Genomic DNA, 12,981 nt, shown 5'->3' with positions numbered 1-12,981 from the left:
GTGCAACAAAACTGCATGTGCAAAAAGAAGTGAATTTGTGGTTTGCTTTTCTGCATATCTCCTATCTTCTAAAACCAATTCCCTCTTTTATTCCTGTGAATCAACAGTAAGATCTTCTAGAAAGGATCCAACGTTTAAACCTGTGTTTCTTGCCCTACTGCCCAGCATATCTTTTAATTTTTTATAAAGAGCACCCTTCCCTCGTTTCTTTAGCAATTTATTTACATAACTTGTGATCATTTTTATTGTTCCTCACAGAAACTAGATGGAACAACCACAAGGATATATTAAATTTTATGTTACTTTTTTCTAACAAAATTAATAAAATATAAACAGGTTTATATTTCAGTTCATATTGTGAAATATTTTGTTCTTGATACAGGGGTCACTCTTTGTTTTTGTGTAGGAATGCAAAATCTAAAGATCTCATCCAGCCAATCTGATGTAAAGCCAAGAATAAAACTCTATCTTCTAGTTCCCTGTTGAAAGTTAAGTCACCATATTAATTTGGGTAATTGTAGTTTCTTACTTTGGAGACTTCTGAGGCTGATTTAGTAGATCCTCACTGGCCATGTCTAAGGATGGGGCCAGAGAGATTTCCTTAGTTGCTATATTAATATTGAAATCTTCAGGTTTCTTTCAGTTTCCATTGCTTGAACTAATAAGCAAATTTGCAGCCCTTTTCTGGGATCTTTGCACTTGTTTGTTGGAGAAACTTGGATATGCAGAAAGGATAGAAGGAATTTAAGGAAAATAATAAAATTATCTTTTAAAGTATTGCTAATTTCCCAGCAGATATATTCTAAAGCAGATTATAAGTATGATTTTATATCAGGTGTTATTTTCTTTCAATATTGAGGTATTATTTTACTGGGAAGTATAATTCAACATAAAATTAAGGTTCCTTCCTTCCTCCTTTCCTTTCATTTCCCCTTTCCTTTCCTTTCCCCTTTCCTTTCCCTCCTTTCCTTCCCTTCCTTCCCTTCCATTCCCTCCCTTTCTTTCCTTCCTTTCTTTCACAGGGCCTTACTCTGTTGCGCAGGCTGGAGTGCAGTGGAACAATTATGGGTCATAGCCTTGACCTCCCAGGCTCAAGTGATCATTTCACTTAAGCCTGATTAGCTGGGACTATAGGTGCACACCACCATGACGGTCTAGTTTTTTTTATTGTTATTTTTTTTAGAGATGGGGTCTTGCTATGTTGCCAGGGCTGGTCTGAAACTCCTGGGCTCAAGCAGTCCTCCTGCCTTGGCCTCTCAAGGTGCTGGGATTACAGGTGTGACCCAGCATGCCTGGCCAAAATTAAGTTTCTTTTCTAATGAGTTCATAGAATCAGCAATTATAAAACAGTGGTTCTGAAATGGGCTGCTTTACTCCCTCTCCTCTGCAACATTTGGCTATTTCTGAAGGCATTTTTGATGGTTAAAACTGAGGGGATGTTACTGGGATGTAGTGGCAGAAGCCAAGGATGCTGCTAAGCATCCTACAATGTACAGGACAGCCCCAACAACAGAGACTTATCTGGTGTAAATGTCCGCAGTGCAGAAGTCAAGAAACCCTGGTCTCAAAGAATATCTGAGTTACAACAATGGACTTCCTCAAATGTGCTCTCTCTATTGGCAACATTTATTTTAGCCATATGCAGCATCAAATAGCAAAAGAGGGTAATAGAAACTTCCTGGGTATAATAAGTTATTCAGTTATTCAAAATTATACTGATTCTATTTTTATGGGTCATGCTTATTAAGAGGCTGGCAGGAAGTAACAAGGCCTGAGTAAATGCTGTGCAGTTATATAATTCCTTAATTTAAAAGTGTATTCCAAATTTCTGTTGAATGAATTTTGTTTCCTTTATGACTTTATTGTGGTACGTTTTAGAATTGGAGAAATACTCCAGAAAGGAAAAAAGAATGCTGGATTTAATTGATTTATGTACACACATGTACATCCTACGGAAGTTCCAAGAAGAGACAAGCATGGTTCGTAAAATGTGGAAAAGCGGAGGTGGGGAAAGAACATTGTCAAGGTGATGACAGGAACATGTGTAATGGCACAGAGGTGTTGGTGTTGCTGACTTCATATTGCCCTAAATGCAGGCAATTTTGAAATTTAGCAACTTATTTCCTGTGTAGTTCTTTTGATTTCCTCAAGTAATGTTGAAAGTTTTCCAGGGCTCAAATTACAGGCCACTTTGTGGATAACTTCTCCAGTAATCTGTTTGTTAAATATGTTCAGTAATAAATGTCTTTCTCTTAAACAGTATATTTCTGGATAATCACATAAAGGAGAACCAGTAAAGCTTTTTATTTAGCACTGTGTCAAATATAGAATTTGCTTGCTAGGAAGCACTAGCAGACACTTCATGGTTGTCTTTAGTAGTCAGAAAACATTAGATGTCCTCATTAGGATGAAGTGACTTGTATTTCTGTGTAATCGGTGTGTACATCGTCACAGTTTGAAGCAGATAAAATAATTCATTGCTGCCAGTTACCATAATTATATATTAATGTATTCCACAATTATGTATTAATTGTGTGGGTTAGTTTTCTGTCAATTCCTGTCACCATTTATAAAAAACAACTCTTAACATTTCTGTTTTAGTTATGTAATAGTTTTATAAAGAATATAACACACAAAACTTAGTGGTTTCTGCAAAGAGTCAAAGAAAATCAGGTTAGTACACCCATTCTAAAAATCAGTTTGGAAAGAATAAGTGAAATACTACTATTACTGCTATTACTAATTATAATTATTTAAATATTACCTATTAACATTTGTAAAAGACTTATTATGTGCTAAGCAGCTTATATACGTTGTCTCTTTGAAGTCTTAAAAAAATTATATGAAGCAGAAATTTATCAGCATTTTACAGATAAGAAAACTGAAACCAGAAGAAAGTCTCAAATACGTGGACTTATATACATGGTAGAGACTAAACCAGGAAGTCTGATCGTCAGGCCCGTGCTCCAAGGCAGTGTCCTATTCTAACTTGTACTCTATGCAATAATGAAAGTGTACAGAATTCTTGGGGATATTTGGGTGAAATGAATTAGATATTTAACAGCATTGCCAATAAAAATGTCAAATTAGTACAGTAATTGGATTATACGTAAAATTTAATATAACTAAAGACATCATTTGGGAAATCTGGAAAAATCATAACTCAGAAGTGGATATTGAAAAATTGATAGATTATATATTGGATCAAGTGTATGCATTTGGCTGTACAGATGCAAGATATCTTTCTTCTCTGCATTGTGAGCATCCAGAGTGTTGGTGGGAAAAAGAGAGGAAAGGCGTGGCCGTTCTTGTTAGGTGTCTGACGTGACTGTCCAGACAATGCAAACTGCTGCAACTTAGTTAGTATTGAAATAATCTTTTAGTCCTAACTACTTTTGTTATACCTTTTAATAACAAGGCAAACACTGCGTCATGCTTTTATGTGCTTTGATAACCTTTCTTGGATGAAGTAAAAATCTAAAGATCATTTTTTCTGCCTTACTTTTTTTTGGAAACATACATTCCACTAGAAACCAATACCATGCTCAAGGTTTTCAGAGGAAGATAAAATTACATATAAGCACAAAGTTTTAACTAAATATTGAAATTAGAAATATATGAAGAGAATAAATGTAGATTCTTAGAAAAAGACAAAACTGGGCTGGGCGCGGTGGCTTTCGTCTGTAATCCCAGCACTTTGGGAGGCCCAGGCGGGCAGATCACGAAGTCAGGAGATCGAGACCATCCTGGCTAACACGGTGAAACCCTGCCTCTACTAAAAATACAAAAAATTAGCCGGGCATGGTGGCGGGTGCTTGTAGTCGCAGCTGCTCCAGAGGCTGAGGCAGGAGAATGGTGTGAACCCAGGAGGTGGAGCTTGCAGTGAACCGAGATTGCGCCACTGTACTCTAGCCTGGGCAACAGAGTGAGACTCTGTCTCCAAAAAAAAAAAAAAAGAAAGAAGGAAAAAAACAAAACCTAGTTACCTGGTTTGCTTGTTTAGCAGTGTGCACATTTTTCTGGCTGCCAAAGAAAAAATTAAGGTTGTTTGTTCTTTTTTGTTTTCATTAGAATGGTCACATTTTAAAAACTTAACTTGGATTTTTATTTTTCCTATACATTCTTTTATTTTTCCCAACTCTTCAGCACTATTTTTTTCCAGGCTATGCAGGAGATAAACACTCACTGATCCATGTTGTAGAAAGTTAATCCATTTTGGGTTTGATAAGGAGCAACTTGAAATCATTGTACACAAGAAAAGGTGGAAATTTAGGTCAATAATTATTTCCTTTGTTTCCCACAGAAAATAAATGACTTAATACTTGATAGTAATCTTCATTTTCTTTTGACACAAAAGACCAGTGATGTTATTTCATTATATACTCCCTTCAGTGTTGTGAATGTTTTTTCATTGCTATTCAAACAACTTTTCATAAAGGGAAATGACCAATGAATATGTTAATGTACAGTACTCAAACTTCACTTTGGCAAATAGCAATTTGTATTTTGTTTTTTGGTTTTGATAACCATGAGTTTGTAGAATAAAATGGTAGTAAATTTTTTTTGAAAATGTGGCTAATCAGAGGATTGGTTGATAGCATTTTTTTTTTAAAATTTTAACCAAACTTGTATTTCCATGTTTGGATAAATTTGACTTTATTAGTCTCTTTTACATGATTTGAACCTGCACAGCTTAAGAGAAATCTTTCCCTCTGTGTAACAGATTTTAGGTAAGCAAAATATATTGAAATTAAATACTACACCCAGATATTCATGTATCCCAGAATGTAGTAGTTCCTTTGAGGGATATAGGAGGAATGTGACATGGTTTTCTTTTCCTATTTGGTTTCCTGTCTTAACCTTAGTGGAAAATCTAGAAAAATCTTTGTCATTCTTGACACTCTTCTCCCAGCTCTTTCTTACCACCAGCACTTCCTTCATCTCAGTCATCAAAGGCTGTACAGCTATGAACTGTCTCTCAAATATCTTTCCTCCTCTTTCTTCCCACTGCCACTGCGACCTCACCACCTCTTCCATGTCCTGTTGTGGTGGGCTGTGAGCTGGCTGCACTTTCTTTTGTATCACATCAGACATCTTTGTAAGTCAGCTTCCAAATTGCTTCTAGTCCTGTCTTTCTGTAAACAACACTTAAACTTAGCTTTTGCTTAATAAGCCTTCATGACTCGTCATCACCTGTTATGTGATACCCATACATGTTTCTTCCCCTTTTACGTCAAGCTGTCTTAAGGCAGGGAGCCTTTCCGTCTTGTTCATTTGCACTCCTAGCAAGTAGCACCCAACAGGCATTACAGAAACATTTTTGAAGAAATGAATTACCATAACATATAAGAAGCTTGATATGGCTCGGCTGTGTGTCCCCACTCAAATCTCATGTCAAATTTTAACTTTATTGTTGAAGGTGGGGCCTGGTGGGAGGTGATTGGATCATGGGGGCAGTTTCTAATGATTTAGCACCACTGCCCTACTGCTGTCTTCTGAGTGAGTTCTCAGGAGATCTGGTTGTTTAAAAGTGTGCAGCAACTCCCGCTTCGCTCTCTTCCTCTGCTCCAGCCATGTAAGACATGCCTCCTTCCTCTTCGCCTTCTGCCATGATTGTAAGTTTCCTGAGGCCTCCCCGGCCATGCTTCATGCACAAGCCTGTGGAACTGTGAGTCAGTTAAACCTCATTTCTTTATAAATTACCTGGTATCCGGTAGTTCTTTAGAGCAACGCGAGAAGGGACTGATAAAACCCTTCATGACCTGACTCCAAGCTACTTTTCTGGTCTTATCTCTAGTTACTTCTCCAATGAACATTATGTTTAGCCATGCCAAATTCTGTTTTATTGTTCACCAATATGGGGAATTTCATATCTCTTAAGATTTTGCCTATGCTCATCCCATCTGTCAACAACAAGCTTATCTCGTAGATCCTGGAGAATGATTAGATCTTATTTTTTTTATTAGTCCAACAAATATTTATTTACTTAATAGTGTAAGTTTCAAGGCTAGGATAAGAGTACTGTTACGAACAAAAAGAGAACTCTCTGTCCTCCTGGAACTTATGTTCTGGTGTAATGGCATATACAGAGTCTGTCAGGTAGTGGTGAGTACTGTGATGGAATAGAATGCACACAGTCCTGGAGGGAGGAGCATTTTTGATATGGTCAAGATGTAGCCTGAGCTAAATGGTGGACAATGGGGTTGGGGAAGTGGTTAGAGGCACGTGCTGTAGGTCAGGGCAAGAACTTCAGAATGAGCTTGGAGCTCTCCTCTCCATTGTATATGGGATCAGTTTGCCTTTGCCTTGCTACTTCCACCTCAGCCGTGGTACTTGGTCTCTTGATATATCAGGAGCCTGAAACCCACTAGCCAGAGTTGCTTGCACAGTTCTAGGCTTACACAGCTTTGTAGCAGTGCCAAAGTAGCCTGTGCTTTGAGGATCTCTATCCCTGGAAGCAATGAAAAATAGATTGTCATCCTGAATTTAGACTCATTATCATTTTCATAATCTTGGACAGATTATATAATCTCTCCAAACTTTAATAATTTTCTCGTCTAAAATAGCCGTAGTAAAAAAAAAAAAAAAGTTGATGTGCAATTAAATGACTGGAATGAAACTCCACAGAACTTCTCTTTTTTGCTCACTGATATATCCTAAATAACTGGAACAGTGACTGGCCCTCAATAAGTATATTGTGAATGAATCAGTGTATGAAGGAATGATGAATGAATGTAAAGCACATGAAACAACCCCTGGTACATGTGTTGAATAAATGTTATTATAACTGTTATCATAATTTGTAAAATTAGGGAACCTTGTGAGGATATTGTGATTGTATTGCAAATGTACTTCTTGATCGTCTATGAGGCCTTTCTGCTGCATTGGCACTTCTGCCCAGGCTCATGGTGCCTGGCTTCTGCGTCCAAGCATGTGCCAGGGGAGGCCTGGCATCATGGACTGGAGCACGCAGCCAGCTTTCTGGTTTCTCTCTACTCCTGTTTCCTAGCTCTGGACTGTTGCGGGTAGGTCCTGAGAATTAGTTTCTGCTAGCCTCGTCTCCCAGAGGGATCTTGTTTCTGGCTTCCTTTTCCAGGACTGAAGTCAATTCTCATCTTTACCTTACATCAAACCCACTTGTAAGTCCATCTCTACCCTAATACCTGCCTCCACATGTCAGATGTCTCCTCATAATGTTAATACCTGTTCAGCTGAACTGAAGTTTTGTCCTCCTTCTCTAGGGATTGGTTGGTGGTAGGTTAATACTTCTCTTGCCATGATGTTTTCTTGCTTTCTGAACACTCCTCTTATCCATGGTTCATGACTGTGGTGCAGATGGTAAGGAATGACAGGCAAGTAGAAGCCCTCACTGCGTATTTAAGGAAAGATTTAGCCAACTCACAACCCCCAAGTGTGTGCAGTTTTTCAGAGTACGAATGACAGAAATACTTTTCTATTACAATTTGTGTAAATGCTGGGGTGAAAAGTGTTATTCGGAAGCTCAGATGTCATTTTAACCATCTTCTGCCCAATGAACAAAGGAAAGTAGGCATGCATCTGTTGTAATTCTTACAAATGTATTGAGGCCTTTGGAAATGCCAGTAGTAAATTTTGGCTCCCAGTTTGGATTGGATTGGTGGCCCTTTTGAAAAGCATCCATTTGCAGCTTGAATAAGAACATCCGCTGTTCATGGCTAGTTCAGCAACTGTCACTAATAGGAAATATTTTTTAAAATATTAGTATAAACTACACATTGTTGTGATAGCTTGGCACTTTACCAACATAGGAAACAGACTGATCATTGTTATCAGGAAATTAAAAATTGCTGCATTACATAGACAGTTTTACTAGTCTTTAGGAGAGATACTGTTCCGTGTGCTTCAATGTGAGGATTTTAATGGAATGATTCTGTTTTTGAAACTGAAGACAAATATTTCAGAATAATGTAATTTGGATCATTGAAACATATGGGGGATTTTAGGTGAGAGTCCCAATAGGCCTATGGTTTTGGCTTTTATTTCTCTTAATAAAATACAGTTATTGACATTGATATCCATTCTCCCAAGATGCAAAAGAATATAAGATGAAAGGCTGGGCTAGAATGGCAAAGTCTGTGTTTGAAGGGATGTTTATTTTGTCCCACTTCTGGTACTTTGATTAGTTATATGCCCTCTATGAAACTGAGTTATCAGCATGAGGATATATGAGTAGAGAAAAGGATGTTTTTACACTTAGCCATTATAAATTAAATGTAATGCTGAGAGGCATCTGTCCTGAGTATAAAATGTAGAAGGTGAAGTTAGTGTTTCATTGAAGTACATGAAACCATTGTGAAAATACTGAGTGAGCTGCCAAAGACAAGAATATTTTTTAAAAGCTGGGTAGCAAATGAAGTTACTTGCTAAATTAATTATGAGATATTTCTAGGATAGAAACATATAATCTCATCAAATTAAGAAAATATGTGGAAAACTTGATTTAAAGGGAAAAAAATATTAATAGCCTTGAAATAGCTTTGAAACCAAAGACTGATTCTCCAAATCGTAGCTACTCACCAGTGACCACAAGTTTCACATTTAGTTCCATAGTTAAATTAGCCCAGCTCAGGGTGGAGCTGTTACTGAGATTCCAGAGTGTCTCTGTTGGAACCTTCAATAAGGTGTTCATATTTTTTTCTATTGTATTAGGAGTGCATATTGATATAGAGAAAGGTAAGTGAGTGGACAGGTAGGTACATAGAGTATGTCGGTTAAGAGTGCTGGCTTGGGGTCACACTCATTGGTTTTCTTTTTTTTTTTTTTTTTTTTTTTTTTTTTTTTTTTTTCCAATACAGCTGTATTGCTTACTGATTGTGTGGGCTTGGGCAATTTAACCTCCTTATGTCTCAGATGCCTCAACATCAGATAATACAGCATCAACCTCTTGGGTCGCAGTGAGGATTAGATGAGCAGCTATATGCACAACTCTTAGCACATGGTCTGGCTCACAGTAAATATGCAAATATCTGTATTATTTTTGTTACCAAGATAATGACAAAATGATTGTTGCTTCATGCCACTGTGTGATTTGTTGCATAGCAGTAGACAACTGAAATAATTACCTAAACATTATTTCAATCTATTAGGTTGGTTAATCCTTACCCAGAGAGAGGGAGGAATTCACTGATGTGCTTGTATATAAGCAAAGATTTTGCAATTAGTTGTTAACCTGTTAGTTAGTGGAACTGGCACATCTGCAATAGGGCTTGAAAAAAATTGCTGTTATTGGTGTTTGTTGTTGTTAGGGTAGAAGTGAGAGAAGTTGAATTCTCTAAGAAATCTTTTTTATGCAAACCCCTAATTGCCCTGTAATCTGATTCTGATACTTTTTCTATAGGAAGAGGTACCCACAGGATGTTACTTTTAGCCATTTGGCACTCTTGCATTGCAAACCTTTAAGAATCTGCTATGCCATCTTGGTGGCTCATGCCTGTATTCCCAGCACTTTGGGAGGCCAAGGCAGATGGATCACTTGAGGCCAGGTGTTCGAGACCAGCCTATCCAACAAGGTGAAACCCCTTCTCTACAAAAAATAGAAAAAATTAGGCGTGGTGGCGCATGCCTGTAATCCCAACTGCTTGGGATGCTGAGGCACAAGAATCGCTTGAACCTGGGAGGCAGAGATTGCAGTAAGCTGAGATCGTGTCACTGCACTCCAGCCTCAGTGATAGAGTGAGACTCTGTCTCAAAAAAAAAAAAGAATCTGCTATGGAAGTGTCCCAACCAACTTGGTGCAGTGAATCTTGACTGTTCATATGTCCCTCACATCACTGTCTAGCATAACGTGTATGTGGGGCAGGAGCGACATATTCTTATTTCTCATCACCTGTAGCTGAACGTAAAGATTTAAAGTGGATGTGTATTTAAATAAATATATTATATATCCTGTATCTACAAAGAGCAAAACAAATACCAGCAGTTATTTTTGACTTATGACAGGAACTCTTGTTTAAAAGTTTAGAACTGTTGAGTATTGACTAGCTAGCTCCTTATTACTCCAGTTGTGCAGAGTGAGTCAAGGTCAGGAGAAGAGAAAGGAAAAGACCTGCCTTGGGAGGTTAGGAGGGCACATTGTAGGAGTTGACCTGGAAAGTCACCCCATTGTATGTTTTTATGAGTTCTGGTCATTGAAGATCAGTCCGTTTCCTTGCTGCACATTACATTCAGAATATTTTGAGATGTTGGGATGAACGACTGTTGTGGTTATATGTTTTTTGACAGGGAGAGCGAATGTCAGCTGGACTACTGTGTTGCCAACTCTTTTTTTTTTTTTTTTTTTTTTTTGAGACAGTCTCCCTCTGTCGTTCAGGCTGGAGTGCAGTGGCACGATCTTGGCTCACAGCAACCTCTGCCTCCCGGGTTCAAGCGATTCTTCTGCCTCAGCCTCCTGAGTAGCTGATACTACAGGCACCCACCACAATGCCTGGCTAATTTTTGTATTTTTTGTAGAGACAGAATTTGACTATGTTGGCCAGGCTGGTCTCAAACTCCTGAGCTCAAGTTACCTGCCCACCTCAGCCTCCCAAAGTGCTGTGATTACAAGAGTGAGCCACCACGCCAGGCCATTGCCAATTCATATTTGGTAAATGGGATATCAAGATTATCCTTCTCATCCCATGCACATGGAATTGGTCAACAGCCAACTAACAAATTCTATGGATGATTTTTCACTAATTGGTACAATTCACTCATGAAACAAATGTATAAGCATACATAAAGTATTTCTTGAGGGTTGTGTAACATCAAAATGTTTGTTATAAATATACAAAGAATACTACATTACTAAAATTGATGACTGTAATTTTATTCATCTCTTAGGAATCAGTTGAGCTATTGATTCCACAGCAAATGTGTTTTGATTAAGATCATGGCAAGATATGTTTGACAGCAGTTCCAAATTATTAGAATCTAGTACATATTTAAAGTCTACATTCATCTGAGATTATATATATCTGATCTTAGCTCAGTGAGATACATCTATCAATATTTTGTTTCAAGGACTGTATTGTCAATGCTGTGTAATTACCATGTGTTGTATAAAAATCACACACCTTCCTTGATAGTTTGGAGCATGCCGTGATACTGAACGCTTTTGTTTATGAGAATTGAGGTTAGATCCATGAATGCAGAGATGAATATGCTTCACATGTGTTTGCAACAGGTATATATACAGATTGAATCTGCACTAGTTGAAAGAGTTTAACAGTTGAAGCTTAGTTCCCCGGCTGTGAACATTGTTATTTATGGTGTTTATTATAGTTGTGGCTGTGAATGATTCTAGAAAATCATAGAAAGATTTCCAGGAAAACTTGATTTCTTAAAAAAATTGAGATTGTTTTACTTTTTTCACTTGTACATGAAACTAAACTGTACATTTTGACTTAAACACATGTAGAATTATTCAAGAACAATATAAATTTAAAGAAAAACCATCATGAATATATAGTGATATTTAAATGTGTTAAGTGGAACACAGACCCAGTCAGGTTTTCATGATTTATCAGTTTTTAACTTCAAAGACTCCGGTTAGCTTGCATTTTTTAAACTAATGAGTTTATCACAGCCAGTGGGGAAAATGGTTAAAGTATATCAGCTGTAAATTGGTACAAAGCACTAAAAGGGACATTAGCCTCTAATCAGATTCTAACAGTTCATTAAATCTGCTTTTCCAGAATCGCTCTTTGTCTTTTCTCTTCTTTTGCTTGGGCCTTCCTTATAAGGCATCTTCTTGCCTTTTCATCTGGGCAAGAACTCCTCCGGGGTAGGAAGCAATAGCAGCTCATCCTTCATTGTCTACCAGCCAAACAGCCTACAGGGTGCTTTGTTAAGGTGGATTCCTAGAGCTACTGCCAGACTCTGGAGAGTCGAGGGCTGGCCGGCTGCAGGAAGGCTTTCCTGAGACTGGATGGTGGTAAGCCAAGCTGGCGGCTGCCAACCTCGGAAGCCAGTGACACGTTAGGATTTGAGATCCCTGCCCCGTGTGAAAACAACCCACAGGCCTCCATGAAAGGGTTTCAAGTTTAGAACAACTCATCCAAGCTCACCAGTAATATACCACAGTTCCTTCTGCTGTAAATTATCTATTAAGATGTAAAATTCTGAAAAAAACGGACAAGTCAAAAGCAAACATTTTTAAAAAGTATCCTGCCAATTTTGAAAATATTGAACATTTATAGGGAAATAATATTGACAGTAATTTTTCTTCTTTTTATCACCTAATAGACTAGGTGGTGTAGACTTTTTAAATGCTCATTAACTCCAGAGTAAATTTGTTTTTTTTTTTGATTCCTTGGAGCAAATATTTATAAGAGGCTCTGTACGTTTTATTTCTTGGAACATTTTTCTTAACAAAAAGAAGAGTCAAGAAATATGAGAAATAGAGTTTCACTATACTGCACTCTGTTGGTATTATTTGGTAATAAGAACATGTAATTTATGATTTGTTGAAAGGAGAGTCGTTTTTATTTATTTAGTTTTGAGATGGAGTTTCACTCTTGTTCCCCGGGCCGGAGTGCAGTGGTGCGATCTCGGCTCACTACAACCTCCACCTCCCAGGTTCAAGCGATTCTCTTGCCTCAGCCTCCTGAGTAGCTTGGATTACAGGTGCCCGCCACCACGCCCAGCTAATTTTTGTATTTTTAGTAGAGATGGGGTTTCACTGTGTTGGCCAGGCTGGTCTCGAACTCCTGACCTCAGGTGATCCACCTGCCTCAGCCTCCTAAAGTGCTGGGGTTACAGGCGTGAGCCACTGTGCCTGGCCCAGTTTTTTTTATTTAACCTGCTATTTTGTAGAAAAGCAACCATATTAAAGGTGAACACCTGAAGATTTAGAAATTATACTTATCTTTTTCACCAGGTAGGCAAAATATTTAGAAACTGATTTCTCTTAATAAGACCACTTTAGTGTCCTGTGGTTACATTCTGTAATTAAGTAAAAATAAC

General features: G+C 37.9%; 1 protein-coding gene across 3 annotated transcripts in view; it reads left to right on the top strand.

Moving 5' to 3' along the window:
• KLF12 (Kruppel like factor 12) overlaps positions 1–12,981 on the top strand; it is a 448,745-nt gene that overhangs the window by 177,762 nt on the left and 258,002 nt on the right. The gene's annotated exons all lie outside the window — the stretch shown is intronic.

Source organism: Nomascus leucogenys, chromosome 5 (genome assembly GCF_006542625.1).
Source record: "Nomascus leucogenys isolate Asia chromosome 5, Asia_NLE_v1, whole genome shotgun sequence".
In the NCBI taxonomy this organism is placed as follows: domain Eukaryota; kingdom Metazoa; phylum Chordata; class Mammalia; order Primates; family Hylobatidae; genus Nomascus; species Nomascus leucogenys.
This window is presented reverse-complemented; position numbering and strand designations above follow the sequence as displayed.